The sequence below is a fragment of the Cetorhinus maximus genome, unplaced genomic scaffold (genome assembly GCF_964194155.1).
Source record: "Cetorhinus maximus unplaced genomic scaffold, sCetMax3.hap1.1 HAP1_SCAFFOLD_510, whole genome shotgun sequence".
NCBI lineage: Eukaryota > Metazoa > Chordata > Chondrichthyes > Lamniformes > Cetorhinidae > Cetorhinus > Cetorhinus maximus.
The window spans coordinates 4,645-12,510 of NW_027596452.1; the positions used below are offsets into that span (position 1 = coordinate 4,645).

At 53.2% G+C, this 7,866-nt stretch overlaps 1 pseudogene; it reads left to right on the top strand.

Moving 5' to 3' along the window:
* The first annotated feature begins 2,472 nt into the window (after positions 1–2,472).
* LOC144673902 (U2 spliceosomal RNA) lies at positions 2,473–2,653 on the top strand (annotated as a pseudogene).
* Positions 2,654–7,866: the final 5,213 nt, after the last annotated feature.

Sequence of the window (7,866 nt, forward strand, 5' to 3'; positions counted from 1 at the left end):
CAGCCTGAAGGAAGAAGACGGCTCAGTAAAGTCATCACGGTCCGACATTCTGAGGATCAGCAAATCCTTTTATGCCGGACTGTATGACGTGAAGCCCACGGACAGCACGGCCTCCCAGTCCTTCCTGTCCTCTATCACGGAGGTCTTAGACCACAGTACGCGAGAGAGCCTGGACAAACCGCTAACTCCTGACGAACTGACTAAGGCCCTCGAGTCCTTCGAGAAGAGTAAAACCCCCGGAAGCGACGGCTTGCCGGCGGAGTTGTATTGGGCTCTGCGGGACTTGATCGGGCCAGACCTGCTAGGAGTGTACGAGAGTATGCTCCTGGCCGGTAGTATGTCAGAATCCATGAGGAAAGGCATCATCACCCTCATCTACAAGCACAAGGGGGAAAGGGAGGAAATTAGAAATTGGCGACCCATTTCACTGTTGAATGCGGACTATAAGATTCTGTCCAAGGTCATCGCCAACCGGGTCAAATCCGCTCTGGAATTGGTGATTCACCCTGACCAGACCTGCTCTGTGCCAGGCAGGAAGATCTCTGACAGCCTGGCGCTGCTCAGGGATACGATTGCCTATGTACAGGACAGGGGTGTGGATACCTGCCTCATCAGCTTGGATCAGGAGAAGGCCTTTGACAGAATATCGCACACCTACATGGGGGATGTGCTCTCCAAAATGGGCTTTGGGGAGGGAATTCGATATTGGATCCAACTGCTCTACATTAACATCAGTAGCGCAGTGTCAATAATTGGGTGGGAAACAGATAGCTTTCCGATTAAATCTGGAGTCAGGCAGGGCTGTCCTCTCTCGCCTGTCCTTTTCGTGTGTTGCATAGAACCCTTTGCCGAGTCCATCAGGAAGGATCCGGGCATAAGAGGAGTGACGATCCCAGGCAGTGGAGGCACTCAGGTAAATGCCTCCCTGTACATGGACGACGTCGCCGTTTTCTGCTCGGATCCGCTGTCGGTGCGCAGACTGATGCACATCTGCGACCAGTTCGAACTGGCCTCGGGAGCCCAGGTAAATCGTGGGAAGAGCGAGGCCATGTTCTTTGGGAACTGGGCTGACCGATCCTTTGTCCCCTTCACTGTCAGGGATGACGGCCTGAGGGTGCTGGGGATATGGTTCGGAGGGACCGGGGCATGCGTTAGAAACTGGAAGGAGCGAGTGGCTATGGTGAAGAGGAAACTGGGCATGTGGGATCGACGCTCCCTCTCCATTGCGGGTAAGAACCTGGTCATCAGGTGTGAGGTACTCTCGCTGTTGCTGTACGTGGCGCAGGTCTGGCCCATTCCAGACTCCTGCGCGACGGCGATCACTCGAGCCATCTTCCGCTTTATCTGGAGGTCGAAAATGGATCGTGTCCGCAGGGACGCGATGTACAAGCCTCTAGATAAAGGGGGAAAAAACGTGCCCAACATCGCCCTCATCCTGATGGCCACCTTTGTGTGCGGCTGCATCAAGCGGTGCGTAGACCCTCAGTACGCAAACACCAAGTGTCACTACGTGCTGAGGTTCTACCTGTCCCCGGTGTTGCGAAGGATGGGTCTGGCCACGCTGCCGCGGAACGCTCCAAGTAGTTGGACCGCGCCGTACCACCTGTCCCTGGTGGAAAAATTGATGCAGAAAAACACCTTTGACCACAAGTCCATCAGGCAGTGGTCAGCACGTAACGTCCTAGAGGCCCTGAGGGATAAGGAGAGGGTGGACCCTGTGGGATGGTTCCCCGAGCAGACTGTCAAAGTCATTTAGCAGAATGCCTCATCGCCAGAACTTTCCAACAAGCACCAAGACGTAGCTTGGCTGGTGGTGAGAAAGGCCCTCCCCGTCAGATCCTTCCTACACGCCAGGAAGTTCACCTCCTCTGCACGTTGCCCTCGAGGTGGCTGTGGTGGGGAAGAGACCGTTGTTCACCTCCTTGTGGATTGTGCCTTTGCAAAGAAAGTCTGGAGAGAGATGCAGTGGTTGCTGTCGAGGTTCATCCCGAGCAGCTCTGTGAGACAGGACTGTGTGCTCTACGGGCTGTTCCCAGGGACACACACCGAGACAAACATCAACTGCAGCTGGAGGATCATCAACTCAGTGAAAGAGGCGCTTTGGTCTGCCCGAAACTTGTTGGTCTTCCAGCACAAAGAGTTGTCCCCGACCGATTGTTGCGGACTGGCACAATCCAAAGTCCAGGACTACGTGCTGAGGGACGCACTAAAGCTTGGGGCAGCTGCCGCAAAGGCGCAATGGGGAAGGGTCGCTGTCTACGACCTTTCTACCACAGCGCACCGAGAGACTGGGAACTGTTTAGAGCCCCTCGGGCTGTACAGATCAAAATGAAAGGCTGTAAATGATTGTAATATTGTTTGTACTGATGCACCTGGTGATACATTTTGTAAAAGTTTAACCTGGATTGTACCCTTGTAATGTTGTTTTTGAAATGGTTTGGAATGTGATTGAAGATATTTTATGAATAAAGTATATTTTTACAAAAAAAAAAAAAAAAAATCTGTTCTTATCAGTTTAATATCTGATACGTCCCTTATCTGGGGACCATATATTAAATTGATTTTTGGAGCAGGGAGATGGAATAGGGGCTTGCTCCGTCCACTCCACGCATTGACCCGGTATTGCAGTATCTCTGGGAACGGTGCACCCTCCCCTTTCCAGGGGATTTTCAATGCTAAAAATAGTTTTCTTACAAACATCTGCTTTCTTTACTTCTCAACATGTACATGTTCCAAAATCCAACTTTCTTTCTTTCTCTCTCTCTCTCTCTCTCTCTCTCTCTCACTCACTCACCCGCAGCAGCTACACACAAAAAACACGCACTCTCACCCAACACTCGCCGGCAGGGCCGGCAGCAGATTGGACGCTACGTCCAGATCCCTGATGGAAACAGTTAAGGATGCCAAGCTGCACGACGTCTTCAGCAACCCTGCAGACGGAGCGCAGCGTAGATACACCTGGTCGCGGCCAGACGGGTCCATTCGTTCCAGGATAGACTTCCTGTTTGTGTCCCGTGCATTCACAGTCAGATCCACCGAGGTCAAGCCGGTGTTCTTCTCTGACCACTGCCTCCTACTGGCGGACTGCCACTTGGAGGAAGACCTGAGGGTGGGCAGGGGGGCATGGAAGCTAAATGTGCAACTGCTGACCCCAGAGAACATTGAGGAGCTCAAGAGGGATTACAAAGGTTGGAGAACCGTGAAACCCCTCTTTGAGTCCCTGACACACTGGTGGGAAGTGACCAAGGGAAGCATCAAGAGGTTTTTCATCCGCAAAGGCACCCAGAAAGCTAGAAAGGAACAGAGGGAAATGTCCCGACTCCAGAAAAAGATGCAGAACCTGCTCCGGCTGCAGTCGATGGGGGTCGATGTCAAGGAGGAGCTCCAAGAGGTGAAGGGCCAGCAAGCCTCGCACTTTGCCTCGGAGGCCTCCAAGATCATCTTCCATTCCAGAGTCCGCTCCGTGGAGCAGGATGAGACGTGCTCACGTTTCTTCTTCCAAAAGGTACACAGAGAGCGCTCTGTGATCAGCAGCCTGAAGGAAGAAGACGGCTCAGTAAAGTCATCACGGTCCGACATTCTGAGGATCAGCAAATCCTTTTATGCCGGATTGTATGACGTGAAGCCCACGGACAGCACGGCCTCCCAGTCCTTCCTGTCCTCTATCACGGAGGTCTTAGACCACAGCACGCGGGAGAGCCTGGACAAACCGCTAACTCCTGACGAACTGACTAAGGCCCTCGAGTCCTTCGAGAAGAATAAAACCCCCGGAAGCGACGGCTTGCCGGCGGAGTTGTATTGGGCTCTGTGGGACTTGATCGGGCCAGACCTGCTAGGAGTGTACGAGAGAATGCTCCTGGCCGGTAGTATGTCAGAATCCATGAGGAAAGGCATCATCACCCTCATCTACAAGCACAAGGGGGAAAGGGAGGAAATTAGAAATTGGCGACCCATTTCACTGTTGAATGTGGACTATAAGATTCTGTCCAAGGTCATCGCCAACCGGGTCAAATCCGCTCTGGAATTGGTGATTCACCCTGACCAGACCTGCTCTGTGCCAGGCAGGAAGATCTCTGACAGTATGGCGCTGCTCAGGGATACGATTGCCTATGTACAGGACAGGGGTGTGGATACCTGCCTCATCAGCTTGGATCAGGAGAAGGCCTTTGACAGAATATCGCACACCTACATGGGGGATGTGCTCTCCAAAATGGGCTTTGGGGAGGGAATTCGAAATTGGATCCAACTGCTCTACACTAACATCAGTAGCGCAGTCTCAATCAATGGGTGGGAAACAGATAGCTTTCCGATTAAATCTGGAGTCAGGCAGGGCTGTCCTCTCTCGCCTGTCCTTTTCGTGTGTTGCATAGAACCCTTTGCCGAGTCCATCAGGAACGACCCGGGCATAAGAGGAGTGACGATCCCAGGCAGTGGAGGCACTCAGGTAAAAGCCTCCCTGTACATGGACGACGTCGCCGTCTTCTGCTCGGATCCGCTGTCGGTGCGCAGACTGATGCACATCTGCGACCAGTTCGAACTGGCCTCGGGAGCCAAGGTAAATCGTGGGAAGAGCGAGGCCATGTTCTTTGGGAACTGGGCTGACCGATCCTTTGTCCCCTTCACTGTCAGGGCTGACGGCCTGAAGGTGCTGGGGATATGGTTCGGAGGGACCGGGGCATGCGTTAGAAACTGGAAGGAGCGAGTGGCTATGGTGAAGAGGAAACTGGGCATGTGGGATCGACGCTCCCTCTCCATTGCGGGTAAGAACCTGGTCATCAGGTGTGAGGTACTCTCGCTGTTGCTGTACGTGGCGCAGGTCTGGCCCATTCCAGACTCCTGCGCGACGGCGATAACTCGAGCCATCTTCCGCTTTATCTGGAGGTCGAAAATGGATCGGGTCCGCAGGGACGCGATGTACAAGCCTCTAGATAAAGGGGGAAAAAACGTGCCCAACATCGCCCTCATACTGATGGCCACCTTTGTGTGCGGCTGCATCAAGCGGTGCGTAGACCCTCAGTACGCAAACACCAAGTGTCACTACGTGCTGAGGTTCTACCTGTCCCCGGTGTTGCGAAGGATGGGTCTGGCCACGCTGCCGCGGAACGCTCCAAGTAGTTGGACCGTGCCGTACCACCTGTCCCTGGTGGAAAAATTGATGCAGAAAAACACCTTTGACCACAAGTCCATCAGGCAGTGGTCAGCACGTAACGTCCTAGAGGCCCTGAGGGATAAGGAGAGGGTGGACCCTGTGGGATGGTTCCCCGAGCAGACTGTCAAAGTCATTTGGCAGAATGCCTCATCGCCAGAACTTTCCAACAAGCACCAAGACGTAGCTTGGCTGGTGGTGAGAAAGGCCCTCCCCGTCAGATCCTTCCTACACGCCAGGAGTCTCACCCCCTCTGCACGTTGCCCTCGAGGTGGCTGTGGTGGGGAAGAGACCGTTGTCCACCTCCTTGTGGATTGTGCCTTTGCAAAGAAAGTCTGGAGAGAGATGCAGTGGTTGCTGTCGAGGTTCATCCCGAGCAGTTCTGTGACACAGGACTCTGTGCTCTACGGGCTCTTCCCAGGGACACACACCGAGACAAACATCGACTGCAGCTGGAGGATCATCAACTCGGTGAAAGAGGCGCTTTGGTCTGCCCGAAACTTGTTGGTCTTCCAGCACAAAGAGTTGTCCCCGACCGATTGTTGCGGACTGGCACAATCCAAAGTCCAGGACTACGTGCTGAGGGACGCACTAAAGCTTGGGGCAGCTGCCGCAAAGGCGCAATGGGGAAGGGTCGCTGTCTAAGACCTTTCTACCACAGCGCACCGAGAGACTGGGAACTGTTTAGAGCCCCTCGGGCTGTACAGATCAAAATGAAAGGCTGTAAATGATTGTAATATTGTTTGTACTGATGCACCTGGTGATACATTTTGTAAAAGTTTAACCTGGATTGTACCCTTGTAATGTTGTTTTTGAAATGGTTTTGAATGTGATTGAAGATATTTTATGAATAAAGTATATTTTTACAAAAAAAAAAAAAATCTGTACAGAATATCGCACACCTACATGGGGGATGTGCTCTCCAAAATGGGCTTTGGGGAGGGAAATCGAAATTGGATCCAACTGCTCTACACTAACATCAGTAGCGCAGTCTCAATCAATGGGTGGGAAACAGATAGCTTTCCGATTAAATCTGGAGTCAGGCAGGGCTGCCCTCTCTCGCCTGTCCTTTTCGTGTGCTGCATAGAACCCTTTGCCGAGTCCATCAGGAAGGATCCGGGCATAAGAGGAGTGACGATCCCAGGCAGTGGAGGCACTCAGGTAAAAGCCTCCCTGTACATGGACGACGTCGCCGTCTTCTGCTCGGATCCGCTGTCGGTGCGCAGACTGATGCACGTCTGCGACCAGTTCGAACTGGCCTCGGGAGCCAAGGTAAATCGTGGGAAGAGCGAGGCCATGTTCTTTGGGAACTGGGCTGACCGATCCTTTGTCCCCTTCACTGTCAGGGCTGACGGCCTGAAGGTGCTGGGGATATGGTTCGGAGGGACCGGGGCATGCGTTAGAAACTGGAAGGATCGAGTGGCTATGGTGAAAAGGAAACTGGGCATGTGGGAGCGACGCTCCCTCTCCATTGCGGGTAAGAACCTGGTCATCAGGTGTGAGGTACTCTCGCTGTTGCTGTACGTGGCGCAGGTCTGGCCCATTCCAGACTCCTGCGCGATGGCGATCACTCGAGCCATCTTCCGCTTTATCTGGAGGTCGAAAATGGATCGTGTCCGCAGGGACGCGATGTACAAGCCTCTAGATAAAGGGGGAAAAAACGTGCCCAACATCGCCCTCATACTGATGGCCACCTTTGTGTGTGGCTGCATCAAGCGGTGCATAGACCCTCAGTACGCAAACACCAAGTGTCACTACGTGCTGAGGTTCTACCTGTCCCCGGTGTTGCGAAGGATGGGTCTGGCCACGCTGCCGCGGAACGCTCCAAGTAGTTGGACCGTGCCGTACCACCTGTCCCTGGTTGAAAAATTGATGCAGAAAAACACCTTTGACCACAAGTCCATCAGGCAGTGGTCAGCACGTAACGTCATAGAGGCCCTGAGGGAAAAGGAGAGGGTGGACTCGGTGGGATGGTTCCCCGAGCAGACTGTCAAAGTCATTTGGCAGAATGCCTCATCGCCAGAACTTTCCAACAAGCACCAAGACGTAGCTTGGCTGGTGGTGAGAAAGGCCCTCCCCGTCAGATCCTTCCTACACGCCAGGAGGCTCACCCCCTCTGCACGTTGCCCTCGAGGTGGCTGTGGTGGGGAAGAGACCGTTGTCCACCTCCTTGTGGATTGTGCCTTTGCAAAGAAAGTCTGGAGAGAGATGCAGTGGTTGCTGTCGAGGTTCATCCCGAGCAGTTCTGTGACACAGGACTCTGTGCTCTACGGGCTGTTCCCAGGGACACACACCGAGACAAACATCGACTGCAGCTGGAGGATCATCAACTCGGTGAAAGAGGCGCTTTGGTCTGCCCGAAACTTGTTGGTCTTCCAGCACAAAGAGTTGTCCCCGACCGATTGTTGCGGACTGGCACAATCCAAAGTCCAGGACTACGTGCTGAGGGACGCACTAAAGCTTGGGGCAGCTGCCGCAAAGGCGCAATGGGGAAGGGTCGCTGTCTAAGACCTTTCTACCACAGCGCACCGAGAGACTGGGAACTGTTTAGAGCCCCTCGGGCTGTACAGATCAAAATGAAAGGCTGTAAATGATTGTAATATTGTTTGTACTGATGCACCTGCTGATACATTTTGTAAAAGTTTAACCTGGATTGTACCCTTGTAATGTTGTTTTTGAAATGGTTTGGAATGTGATTGAAGATATTTTATGAATAAAGT